We start from the raw sequence: 15,066 nt of genomic DNA, 5'->3' as shown, positions 1-15,066 counted from the left end.
TATTAATACCTGGTTCTAGGTACAAATTTAGGTCCAAATGCTGTTTTTATTCATAAATGTAGAATATACTTTTTTTTCTTTTTCAGTAGAAAAAAATTAATATGAGTACTTTACCAGGGGATATTTGAGTTTTTCATAAGTTGAAATAAAGACCAGTGTGTGAGCCAAGCATTCTGCTACATGGCTTTAAATCTAGTGCTTGGAAAGTAGAGAAAGGAAGATGAGGAGTACAAAATCAAGCTGAGCTACAATACAAATTCAAGAACAGTATCGTTATATAAGATCCTGCCGAAAGAACACCAACAAAAATGTGCCATTCTACCACAAAAAGACCCATAGCTCTGGGTAATTGCCAAAAGTAGAGTTCCAAATCCACACCAGTGGCAGTTGGGTGACAAGAGGGGATTACTTGCTTGAGGTTCAAAATTAGACAAACAAGGGAAGTTCAGACTACACTAAATTTTTATTAATCTGTAAGATTTTAGTTGCTTATACTCAAAGTAAATAGAAGTCAATATTTTTATTTTCTGTCCATATATACTTAATGTTTGGGTATATTTGTGTGTTTGCATGTATACATGTAGATCTATGCACTTACACATATGGTATGTGTCATCATGTCCATGTGGATGTTAGAAGACGACATGGGTATCCTATTCTCTCCTTCCACTATGTGTGTTCCAGGGATTGGGCTTAGGTTGTCAGGCTTAGCAACAAGAACCTTGACATATTGAACCCTCCCAATTACCATAAATTGAATATGTTTTACTATCCTGGTTATTATAAAAACTAATTATACTTTAGAAACATTTAACAATATGTTATTACTTTCCTCTTTAACAAAAATGTAATTTGTATCATTACGTCCTAACAATTTAGTTTTAATAGAGTTTAATCATAACTTTTTATCATAGTTTTCATAATGAATTTATAGCTCATTTATCTCACCACTCTTCTGCATCTCTGAAAGCACACTCTGGTGGCTGGCTTGTGCTATAACTTCTCTTACCATTAAATTTGGCTTGGTTTCAAACTGACCTTCTTCATCACCAAGTGCTATATTCTATATGCAATAAATTATTAGAGATAATAGTTTTGAGGAAAATCATAGTATACTAAATAGTTTTATGTCATTGTGGTTTAAGCTAGAATTATTTGAGATGAGGGTTCCCTTATAGAGAAACACTTTTTGAGAAAATGCTTCCATAAGATTTGATTGCAAGACAGTCTGTAGACATTTTCTTAATTGGCAATATATGAAAGTTCAAGTAAACTAATGGGTGGTGCCATGGTCTGGTATCCTGAGATCGGTAAGAAAGCGGGTTTATATAATGAGCAAGGCAGTAAAGAATACTCCTCCCTGGATTCTATGTCAATTCTTGCCTGCTGCCCCACTTAAGTTCCTGCCCCAACTTTACTCTATACCTGGCACTAGAAGATAAAATAAACACTCTCCTCCTCAAGTCACAGCAAAACATTTGTCTTCATCACTGCATTAGAAACACTGACTTAGACATGAAACATTATGGCACCAAACTCTATCATTTCTGAGTCTTACTCATGAATCATCTTCAGCTGCCCCATTCCACTTTTTAACCCCAATTCAAAGATCTCAGAAAGTTCCTTATGAAAAAGAATGTTTAAATAAGAATCAGATTACATAAAAATCTTAATTTTTTAAAATGTAAGATTAAGACTGAGTGGCTCACTGATGAGAGTCAGTTAAAGCTTATTTACCCATTTGCTCACATTTTTACTTTCTTTGGGTTAAGAAAATCAATATAGCTGAAAGAGACATCAATAAGTTTGAAAGTTTACTTTACTGAATGAGATTAGAAAAGTATAGGAAATAAAGAAGTCGGTTAATGTAGACTACTTCATTATGGAGCCATTGTGGTCCATAAATGAATACGATATAAACACAGAGAATCAGACACAGATTATTCTCTTTGAACACCATACTCCATGCTACTTGAGAACATGGCTCCTTCAAGATGTAGAATTCTATGCAATCAAACTAAGAATGTGTCCTATTTGGAAAGTAATCTCTTGATGACACATCATTCTCTTTTGGTGAACCCTGTGAAGACTATTGCTACAGTTTCTGAGATGAGCATAAACAACTCCTTACCTTTCTCTCTTTTCAGAATTCCTTGATAGAAACCCTTTTCTTTCTCCAAAGAAAGAGCATAAATATTTTCTCAAAGAACAAAAGAAAACACACAAACAAAATACACCACGGCCGCCACCACCACCAACATCAGCAACAGCAATAACATCAACTACAACAGCAACAACCAAAAGCACATTGGTCCAATTAAATTTGAGAAGGGGGGATATGCAAAACCTTCAAGAAGCTACAAACTTTTATTATATCAGAAATTTCATACCAGACTTAGGTATCTCAAATCTCATAATGGTGTAAAATACCTCCTACCATAATAAAACAGTAAAGCAGTGTTGAGATTTCTTACAGCACTTCAAATGAGGTGGGTTATTTAATCTGGAATTTAATTAATGTAAAGTGCCATTACAATTTAAATCCTCCCGTTGTTCTCAGGAACAGCTCCTACTTTACAAAGGACTCAAACTTGAAAATATATTCATCCTACAGATTTGTAGCTTTTATGTAGCTACATGAGTAATATAATATTCATACAATTTATACAATAACTGTTAACAAATATTATCCTATCATTACAACTCATTCATCTGAATGTTCAAAAAAACTGATGAAAAAATCTAAAGATGAAAAGCACAGTCTTGAGAGACTAAAGGAAAATACTTTTCTGCTGAATAAAGAGTTAATGAAAAAATAGATTGGAAGGAAACAAAGATGCAAAAATAGTAAGTAACTTCCAACAGCTCCACCACAGAGCTCTGAGAAGTCTGAGAGAGCCATGCAGACACAAGAAATAGGAAAGAAAAATGGTAGAACACAGACAATAAAAATGACAAATCTATCTCATACCATCTCTCAGCCAGAAAGCGGCAAACACATTCCTGATGAGCCATGCAACTGATGGCACCAACACAAGGAGATGTATGATGACCTGGAGCTCCTGCAGAATCAGGTCATTGCTGAATAGGTCCTATTAGCCAGCTCCCAATATAGAGACACTGAAGCTGTACCCTACCCTGCTCTCCCTGCTAGGAGAAAGAATGCAGGGCAACAGCTCTGCCAACAGCCCACAGGCACAAAGATCAAGTATGACGAGCCTCAGGCAGCAGACATCGAAGGCAGGCAGGTGTGCAGCAACCAGGAGTTTGCAGAGAACCTTCCCTTAAACATCCTTCAACATCCCCCTGATTCGGGGCAATCAGAGGTGAGCCTCAACAGTAGTCCAATATTTACATTACTTGAGAAACCAGAAACCTTGAATCAGACCAATGACTCATTGCAATGAATATTTGCATGTAAGGCTGTTTGGACAAAATTTCTTCTTGACTAGGACATACAGAGTGGCATGCAAAGCAGCCTGGAACTTGCAAAGACTGCCACCCACAAAGTACTGCCCAACTGCACATTCTCTCTGTTTCTGAGCAACACCAGGATGTCTTAGATGAAATACAGTTCAAAAGGCTGGAGAGGTAAACCTGGGAGGAATTCATGATGTGAAGTTCCAAAATAATATTATAAATATAATATATAGCCTTCCTGTCTGCTCCTATGCCTAGAGCAGCCTTATGGCTTCAGCTCTTCACCCAACTTCCCAAAACCCAGGGAAAGCTGGACTCCCAGGAGTTCCAAGACTCCCAAAAATGTAGGTAAGTAAATCACAACCCCCCCCAATCAGGGAGTAATCTGGGACCCTCTAGGACCCATGAACTCTCTCAAGGCCAGTGCCATAGGACACTTCCTGTCTGCACCTGCGCCTAGAGCAGCCCTAACTAAGACTTCAGCTCTGCACCCAACTCCCCAAAACCCAGAAGAGGTTGGACTCCGAGGAGCTCTAACACATAGGGACACAGGATAATAGGATCACAGGATCTCATGACCTTGGGCACACCAGGATTTCAGGAGCCCAGAAGCAGCCTTACTTCGAGAAGCTATCACAACCAGGGTATCTTGGTCACAGGATAACAGAGACATCTGGACTCTGAGGAGTTCTGACACAGCCAAGATAACTGGAAAAACAGGCTGCAGTCAGAGATAGTGAGTAAAGGCAGCACTAGAAATAACCAGATGGCAGAAGGCAAGTGCAAGAACATAAGCCACATAAACCAAGGTTTCTTGACGTCATCAGAATCTAGTTCTCTCATGATAACAAGTCTTGAATAAACAAAGACATCAGAAAGGCAAGATTTAGATTTAAAATTACTTCGCATGATGATGATAGAGGACTTTAAGAAGGACATAAATTACTCCCTTAAAGAAATACAGGAGAACACAGGTAAACAGGTAGAAGCCCTTAAAGAGGAAACACAAAAATCTCTTAGAGAAATATAGGAAAACACAACCAAATAGGTAAAGGAATTGAACAAAACTATCCAGGATCTAAAAATGGAAGTAGAAACAATAAAGAAATCTCAAAGGGAGACTACCCTGGAGATAAAAACTAGGAAAGTGACCAGGAGACATAGACACAAGAATCACTAACAGAATACAAGGAATAGAAGAGAGAATCTCAGGTGCAGAAGATACCATAAAAAACACTGACACAACAGTCAAAGAAAATGCAAAATCCAAAAGCTGGACCAGAAAAGAAATTCCTCTCATCACATAATAATCAAAACACCAAATGCACAGAACAAAGGAAGAATATTAAGAGTGGTAAGAGAAGAAGGACAAGTAACATATAAAGACAGACCTAACAGAATTATACCAGAATACTCAACAGAGACTCTGAAAACCAGAAGATCCTGGACAGATGTTATAAAGACCCTAAGAGAACAACAATGCCAGCCTAAGCTACTATACCCAGCAAAACTCTGAATTACCATAGATGGAGAAACCAAGTTATTCCATGACAAAACCAAATTTACACAATATCTTTCCACAAATCCAGTCTTACAAAGGATAATAGAGGGAAACCACTAATACAAGGAGGGAAATTATACCCTACAAAAAGCAAGAAAGTAACCCTCTTTCAACAAACCCAAAATAAGATAGCCACACAAATGTAAGTCCACCTCTAATAACAAAAATAACAGGAAACAACAATCACTCCTTAATATCTCTTAACTTCAGTGGACTCAATTCCCCAATAAAAAGACATAGACTAACAAAATGGATATGTAAACAGGACCCAACAGTTTGCTGCATACAAGAAACATACCTCAGTGACACAGACAAACATTACCTCAGAATAAAAAGCTAGAAAACAATTTTCCAAGCAAATTCTCCCAAGAAACAAGCTGGACTAGCCATTCTAATACCAAATAAAATCAACTTTCAACCAGAAGTTATCAAGAAAGATAAGAATGGACACTTCATACTCACCAAAGGAAGAATCAATCAAGATGAAATTTCAATTCTGAGCATTTATGCACCAAAGGCAAGTGTACCCACATTCATAAAAGAAACTTTACTAAATCTCAAAACACACATTGCACCTAACACAATAATAGTGGGAGACTTCACCACCCCACTCTCATCAATGGACAGATCATGGAAACGGAACCTGAACAGAGACACAGAAAAACTAAGAGAAGTTATAAACCAAATAGATTTAACAGATATTTATAAAACATTTCATCCAAAAACAAAAGAATACACCTTCTTCTCAGCACATGATGGAAACTGAACAATGCTCTACTCAATGATAACTTGGTCAGGGAAGAAGTTAAATGAAATTAATTTAATTAAATTAATTTAATTAAATTAAATTTTTAGAATTTAATGACAATGAGGACACATCATACCAAAACTTATGGGACACAATGAAAGCAATGCTAAGAGGAAAATTCATAGGTCTAAGTGTTTACATTGAAAAGGAAGAAGTCAAAATATCACTATTTGCAGATGATATGATATTATATTTTAGTGATCCCAAAACTTCCACCAGAGAACTCCTAAACCTGATAAACAACTTCAGCAAAGTGGCTGGATATAAAATTAACTCAAACAAATCATTAGCTTTCCTCTAGTTAAAGGATAAGCAGGCTGAGAAAGAAATTAGTGAAATGACACCCTTCACAATAGTCAAAAATAATATAAAATACCTTAGTGTGAATCTGACCAAGCAAGTGACAGAGCTGTAAGACAAGAACTTCAAGTCCATTAAGAAAGAAATCAAACGAAGATCTCAGAAGATGGAAAGATTTCCCATGCTCACGGATTGGCAGGATTAATATAGTAAAAATAGCCATCTTGCCAAGAGCAATGTACAGAATTAATGCAATCCCCATCAAAATTCCAACTCAATTTTTCATAGAGATAGAAAGAGCAATCTCAAATTCATTTGGAATAACAACAAAAAAACAAAAAACAAACAAACAAAAAAACAGGATAGCGAAAACTATTCTCAACAATATAAGAACATCTGGGGGAAATCAATATCCCCGACCTCAAACTATGTTACAGAGCAGTTGTTATAAAATCTACATGGTATTGGTACAGAGATAGGCAAGAAGATCTATGGAATAGAATAGAGACCCAGAAATGAACTCACATACCTACAGTCACTTGATCTTTCACAAAGGAGCTAAAACCATACACTGGAAAAAAGACAGCATTTTCATCAGGTGGTATGTACTAGTTGAACTGGAGGTCAGCATGTAGGAAAATGCAAACTGATCCATTCTTGTCTCCTTGTACAAAACTCAAGTTCAAGTAGATAAAGGACCTTCATATAAAACCAGACACATGGAAACTAATAGAAGAGAAACTGGGGAAGAGTCTGGAACACATGGACACAGGGGAAAAGTTGTGAACAGGACACCAGTATCTTATGCTTTAAGATCAAGAATTGACAAATGGGACCTCATAAAATTGCAAAGCTTCTGTAAGGCAAGGGACACTGTCAATAGGACAAAAAGGCCACCCACATATTGGGAAAATATCTTTACCTATCTTATATCTGATAGATAGCTAATATCCAAAATTTACAAAGAACTCAAGAAATTAGTCTCCAGACAACCAAATAACTCTATTAAGAATGGGGTATAGAGCTCAACAAAGAATTTTCAACTGAGGAATATCAAATGACCATGAAGCACCTAAAGAAATGTTCAACATCTTTAGTCATCAGGGAAATTAAGTCAAAATAACCTTAAGATCCCACCTCATGCCAATCAGAATGGCTAAGATTAAAAACTCAGATGACAGCAGATGCTGGCAAGAATGTGGAGAAAGAGGAACATTTCTCGAATGTATGGGTACTCCTGTCCTTCTTAGAAGGAGTAACAAAATACTCTCAGGAGCAATTATGAGACAATGTGTGGGGTATAAACTGGAAGAGAGACCATCCAGAGACTGCCACACTTGGAGATCCCTCCCAGATGCAATCACCATATGCAAACACTGTTCTGGATGTCAGGAAGTACATGGTGACAGGAACCTGACATGCCTGTCTCCTGCGAATCACTGCCAAAGCCCTACATATACAGAAGTAGATGCTCACAGCTAACCATCAGACTGATCACAGGGTTCACGGTGGAGGAGGTAGAGAGAAAACTGAATGAGTTGAAGGGATTTGTGGCCCCATGGGGAGAGAAACAATATCAACCAGCCAGAGTTCCCTGGGTCTAAACAGCTAGCCTGGGAACACACATGGAGGAACCCATGTCTCTAGCTGTATTTGTAGAAGAGGATAGACTTGTTGGGCATCAGTGGAAGAAGAGGGCCTTGGTTCCTTGAAGGCTGGAAGCCCCAGTGAGGGGAAATTCAAGGGAGGGGAGATGGGGGTGGGTGGGTAGGTGGGGGAACACCCTCAAATAAATAGGAGGAGAGAGGATGGGTTAAGGGGTTTCTAGGGGTGGGGAATGGGGAAAGGGAATAATATCTGAAATGCAGATAAATAAAGTACCAAAATATTAAAAAAATTAAAAACAAACAAATAAATAATGCAACTTATTATGGTAGTCGAACATTTGAGACTCTTTAGCAGCAATTTAGCATTTTCCATATTATGAGGATTCCTTATTATTCTCAAGGACAAGAGACTGTGGAGTGGACCCATGAAACTTTAAAACAATATCTTCATAAAATAAAAAATGGGAAGATATACCTCTGTACACCAAAAATTTATTTTAGTCATATTCTTTTTATTGTTTTATTTTAAAGTTGTTTTTTTTTTTTTTAATTTGGATGGCAAGGAACTTTCTGCTGAGTATCTATGGTGCCCTACAACTAGGCATCTTTAGGCATGGGTGAAAGGAAAGGATCCACTTACTGGCATGAGGCATGATTTGATCAGGTATTAAATATGGGGAAGTGGGCATATTTGTGTTTTTTTTCTGTAGGATGCTGAAGGAGCATGGTGGCCACCAGAGCAATAGGTAAGACATGCTGATGCCAGGACAAAGAATGATGCTGATATGTGAGCTTGCTGAGTGCCCTGACAATGGGGATTGGTGAGCTGTATTGGACCTAAGTTCCCGACCCATCATTGCTTACCTATACCCCTTATGGGACAAGCTTCCTTGCCACGAGTTCTTAGACCTCGTGGAACAAAGAATCAATCAAAAAGAGAAGTTATTAAATGTGACCAGTTATTCAGACTCAATCATGGACTAGTCTAGAAATCAATCCAATATTGGAAATAACAGTCTTCATTTGGAATTCTGGTTCTGGATATTTTCAGAGACATATACGGAAATTAGCTGAAGTTCTCTATGATGTCATGTTACCAAGAGACAAAATTGGGGCAGGATCTGTATTTCAAACAGGTGTTAGCACATGTGTTAAGGCTCGTAATTGTCAAGTTAAAAATACTTTTGCTTTTTCTACAGTATATAAGTTGCATTATTGTACACTTTCTTATTGTGTTTATGTTTTGAAATCCAGCATGTCTGTTCTGGAGGTCTATCAACAAGCATTTATTTTAGTTCTGTGAGTATCATCACAAAACCTTGATATTCTAAAAATAGCTTGCAAGTACTGAAAGAAATGAATCAGGCTTTAAGCAAAAGCAAGAAGGTAGTGGGCTTGATTATTGCTGGTATAACAGCTTTAATTACATTAATTACTAGCACCACTGCTTCTGCAATTGCTGTGACACAAGAAGTTAAGATAGCTACTTTTCTTAATCATTTTGCAAAAAAAAAAGTTACTAATATGTTGAATATACCAGAGGATTTAGATAGGCATTTGGAAGAACAGATTGATGCTCTTAACTCTATTCAAATTACTGAAAGGAGGTTCAGAATTTAATGGTAAGGAGTCTTCTTGAGTATAATGCCAAAAACCACTGGATTCACGTTAGTTGTACAATTTACAGTGGTAGTCATTATAATTAGGAAGAAGTATAATGACACTTTGTGTCATTTGTATTTGCCATTATTCTAACACCTCTGTGGATGTTTTAACAATACATAGGGAGCTTAGAGATTTCAAGAATGCTGCTCTGCTGAGTGTTGATGCAGTAGATGCTGCAGATAAAATTACCCATGGCCTGAGGTCAGTATTTCTATTTTGATCTAGTTTCAAAAATATCATATATAGCTTGATCATGCTAGCCCTTTTTGTTCTAGGATTACTTTTATTTCTGTCCATTGTGTTTAACCTTTTCTTCAACAAAATCAACAGGTTTGCAGCCCAAGTACATGGCTTGAAACTGAAAATCAACACTCAGACAGAGTTATTAAATTAACAGGCTGGCAAGCCAAGAACTGGTAAGATTCTGCACAGAGCCTTACCAACCTAAGACATAAGTGCATTGCTTTTGATAATGCATATTTCATGATGGGTATGGAAGGCATTCTTGTCAGAAGACAGGTTCAGTCTTGTTAATGAAATAAAAAAGGGGAAGAGGTGGAGAACCTTTGGGGCCACTTGGCAAGAATCTGACATTGGCCAAGGACAAGGAAGTAAGCTTCAGGCAGGAATCTGACAAAGGCTAGAACAAACGAGTAATCTCAAGTTGGAATCTAAATCTCAGGCTAAAACAAAAAAATAATTTCAGACAGGAATATAAATATTAGACTAGAACAAAGAAGTAATTTCAGACATGAATATAAATTTTAGACTAGAATAAAGAAGTAGGCTTCAGTCATGAAAGTGACCTTGGGCTAGGACAGGGAAGTAGGCTCAGATACATTGGTCATCCTGATAAGGCCTTAGAATCAGTGATCATGGGGGTGTTCACGTAACTGTGTTTAATGCCTTGCTTTTTCATTGACTATTTGTGTTTATTGTCTTGCTTGTTCCTTGACTATTTGCTTCTATTGCATTGCTAGACCCTCAACCGAACTGACCTTATTAATCAAAATGGTATAAAAGCATAAAGGAAGAGAGGGAATGGGATGGGGGTTCTAGGGAGGGGAAATGGGGAAATGAGATGGCATCTGTATTATAAATAAATAAAATATCCAATAAAAATATTATGTAAATAAAAAAATAAAATACAGATTGTGATAACTAGTGATAAATTAAGTTCCCTTATCTTTGACAAATGTTAACATATTTAGGGATGTACAAACAAACAAATAAACAAACAAAAATACAGTTTAAGTAGGTAATTGCTAGTTTGTACCTTGGAAATTTTCAAAATCTGAGAATTAAGGCTTGAGTGCAGATACATAGAGCTAAAGTTAAATAAGAGATAGCATGTCAGCTGGCATAAATGTAGGTTTTGCTCACCGACATTATGTGTGGTATATGCACTGTGTATGTCCCAGGAAAAAATAGGAGTGGATTCTTTCTAAAGTCATATGCAACCAGGTGTTGTTAGCAGAGACATAATTTTTCTTTTATTGAAAGTAGATTCTTTTCTCTTCTTTTATTTTCTTATATATCCTGATTGTAGTTCCCTCTCCCTCTACTCCTCCGTGTTCCTACCTACCTCCTCTTCCCTTCCTTTCTGTATCTCATTAGAAAAGAGCAGCCTTCTAACAGTTAATAGCCAAACATGACAAAACAAAATACACTAAGATGAAGCAAAACCCATCATATCAAAATTGAACATGGCAACACAACTGTAGGATTGGGGATCCAAATGCAAGCACAAGTGTCAGAGATCCACTCTTTCTCCCAGTCTGGAGTTCCATAAAAACACTAAGCTAATAGATACAACATATTTGAACATGACTTAGTGCATACCTCTAGAGGCCCTGATCATATCCAAAGACCTTCTATGTCTATGTGATCCAGCTGGATTGCAGTCATGCCATATATGTTTAATCCATACGGCTACACTACAAACAAGCCCTTAGTATGCATTTTTATTCTCAAGTGATGTATGTAAAGTTCCTTTGTAGAAGGAGGCAGTGAGGATTGAAGTGAAGTCAATCACACGGGAATCCTGCCTAGTCACAGTAGGTAGCAACTTCAGGCTCCATACCCCAACTGTTTGGACTCTAAGCTAGAGTTAGCCCCATATATTATCTGGGGCCTCCCCAATTCCAGAGCTCTGTCATGTCCTAGAGATTTCCTCCTACACTGATCTACCACACAATGCTGACTTTCATTTTCTCTCCCCTCTTCTTCCTACATCTGGTAACCCTGCCCTGTTTCCATGCCCATCCTGCAAAGCTCCATCCATCCATCTACCTCCAATAGCTATTTTACTTCCCCTTCAGGAAAAGATTTAGGCATCTTCCCTTGGGCCTTCCTTGTTATTTGGCTTCTTTGTGTTTGTGAATTGTAGCATACTTATCCTTTGTTGTATAGCTGCTATCCACTTATAAGAGGACATGCATTTCCTTTTGGATCAGCCTCAATCAGGATGATATTTTCTAGTTCCATCCATTTGCCTGCAAATTTCATGATGTCCCTGTTTTTAGTAGCTACGGAGTATTCCATTATGCAAATGAACCACATTATCTGTATCCATTTTTCAGTTGAGGGGCATCTGGGTTATTTTCAGTTCCTGACTATTACAAGGAAAGCTGTTATGAACATAGTTGAGCAACGGTCATTGTGGGATGGTGGAGTGACTTTTGGGTATATACCCAGAGGTGGTATAGCTGGTTATTGAGGTATCACTATTCCAAATTTTCTAAGAAATTGCCAAATTGTTTTTCACAGTGGTTGTACATGTTTACACTCCCACAAGCAATGAAAGAGTGTTCCCCCTTTCTCTACTTCCTCTCCAACATGTTCTATCCCTTGGGATTTTTATCTTAGCCATTCTTGTGGGTGTAAGGAGCAATTTCAGATTCATTTTGATTTCTGTTTCCCTGATGACTAAGGATGATGAATGTTTCTTTTAAATGTTTCTCAATCATTAGAAATTTTTCTGTTGAGAAATCTGTTTAGCTCTGTACCCTATTTTAAATTGGGTTATTTGAGTGGCAAGTGTCTAATTGCTTGATTTCTTTATATATTTTCGATATTAGCCCTGTGTTAGATGTAGTGATAAAGATCTTTCCCCAATCTGTAGGCTATCATTTTGCCCTACTAATGGTATTCTTTGTCTTATAGAAGATTTTCAGTTTCATGAGGTCCCATTTAATAATTGTTGATACTAGCACCTGACCCATGCATGTTCTGTTCAGAAAATTATCTCCTATACCATTGTGTACTAGTCTAATCCCACTTCCTCTTATATTTGATTCAGCATATCCCATTTTACATTATTGTCTTAGAACAACACATACTTGAATTTTGTGCGGGGTGATAAATATGAATCTGTTTGCATTCTTTTACATGCAAGCATCTAGTTAGACCAGAACCATTTGATGAAACAGTTCTCTCTTTTTCTTTGTATGGCTTTAGCTTCTTTGTCAAGAATATAGTGTCCATAGATGTGTGGGTTTATTTCTGAAACTTCTATTCAATTCCATTGATCAACCTGTCTGTTTCTATACTACTATCAAGCAGTTTTTATTAGTATTTACCCTTACAGCTTGAAGTCAAGCATGGTGACACCTTCAGAAATTCTTTTGTTGTTCAGGACTGTTTTAGCTATTCTGGGTTTTTTGGTTCTCCATATGAAATTGAGAATTGCTCCTTCAAGGTCTGTAAAAAATTGTTTTGGAATTTTGATGGAAATTGCATTGAATCTGTAGATTTCTTTAGGTAAGATGGTCATTTTCACTGTTAATCTTACCAATCCAAGAGCATGGGAGATCTTTCCATCTTCTGACACTTTCTTAAATTTCTATCTTCAGAGAGTTGAAGTTTTGTCATATGGGTCTTTCACTTGCTTGGTTAGATATTTAATATTATTTGTGGCTATTGTGAATGGTGTTGTCTCTCCATCGTCCTTTTCAGATCACTTATTCTTTGTATAAAAGAAGGCTCCTGATTTTTTTTTTTAAGTTAAATTTGCCTCCAGCTACTTTACTGAAGGTATTTATCAGCTGTAGGGAGTTCTCTGGTAGAATTTTGTGGATCACTTATGCATTCTATTGTATCATCTGTGAATAGCAATACTTTAACTTTTTTCTTTCCAATTCGTATCAGCTTGATCTCCTTTAATTGTCTTGTTGCTCTAGCTAAGATATCAAGTACTGTGTTGAAGAGAAAGGGAGAGGGTAGGCAGACTTGTCCCTGATTTTAGTGAAATTGCTTTAAGTTACTCTCCATTTAATCTGATGCTGGGTATCAGTTTGCTGTGTATTGCCTTTTTAGTGTTTAAATATGTGCCTTGTATCCCTGATCTCTCTAAAAGTTTTAACATGAAAAGGTGTTGGATTTTGTCCAAGGCTTTTTCAGTATCTTATGATCATGTAGTTCTTTTCATTGAGATTAATTATATTGTCTATTAGGTTGATGGATTTTCATATATTGGACCATGCCTGCATTCCTGGGATGATGCCTCTTTGATCATGGTGAATGATGCTTTTTATGTGTTCTTGAATTTGGTTTGCAATTTTTTTATTGAATATTTTTGTGTCACTATTCATGAGAGAAAATGGTCTGAAATTTTGGTTTTGTTGTTGATGAGTCTTCTTGTGGTTTAGGTGTAAGGGTGACTGTGGCCTCATTTTGAGTTTGGCAGTGTTCCTTCTGTTTCTATTTTCTGGAAGAGTTTGAGTATTGGTATTAGCTCTCCTTTGAAGATCTGGTAGAATTATGTGGTAAAACTATCTGCCCCTAAGCATTTAGGTAAGGGGAGGTGTTGGGAGACTTTCTATGGCTGATTCTGTTTACTTAGGGGTTATATAGGTCTATTTACATAGTTTACTTAATCTTGATTTAACTTTGGTAAGTGGTTAGAAAAGCATCCATCCCATATAGATTTTTTTTTTTAATTTTGTGGAGCTATGGCTCAGAAAATGAAGTGCAGAAGGGGCAGGACAGAGTTTAAACTGCTGGATTTGACCAGAGGGGACAGCAGGTAGGGAATTGGGATGGTTATCTCAGGTGGTTTAAACCAAACACTCAGGAGGCAGAGGAGGCAGCCCTCTGAGCTTGAATCCAGTCTAGTCTACAGAGAAAGTTCCAGGACAACCAATGCTACACAGTGAAACCCTGTCTTTAAAACACAAAAACCAACCAACCCACCAAACAAAAAGAACTAGTCTTCAGAAAGGATTCCAAGTCAGTTTCAGCTGATTTCTCAAAATCTTTTTCCAAAATGTGTCATTTCTTAAAGAATAGGCAGGTGGTCTAACTTCATTCAAATGTATGTGAGCACAGATACACAGACATAGACACACACAGGCAAACAAGTACACATCAGATACACACACATACACACACACACACACACACGTGCACTCACACATACACACACATATAACTAATGAATTTTAAGTAAATTGATACAATACTTTGTTTTTTTATGGCATTTTTAAGAATTCTAGTGTAATTTAGTTCTTCTTCCTCCCTTTCTATCTATAGTATCCTAGCCCTCTATTTCCTCATTACATCTTCTCCCCAGTGCATTTTCCCCCATTTTCCCTTTTATAATCCCTTTGTCCTACTATTTCCCTCTCAAGAGGTTTTCTCCAACTCCTCCCATGGTTTGCTTTATCTTTCTTGGTTTCTGTGGTTATATCCAGGCTAGTGATGTA

Source organism: Grammomys surdaster, unplaced genomic scaffold (genome assembly GCF_004785775.1).
Source record: "Grammomys surdaster isolate TR1022 unplaced genomic scaffold, NIH_TR_1.0 97, whole genome shotgun sequence".
NCBI lineage: Eukaryota > Metazoa > Chordata > Mammalia > Rodentia > Muridae > Grammomys > Grammomys surdaster.
Note: the sequence above shows the minus strand (reverse complement) of the source record.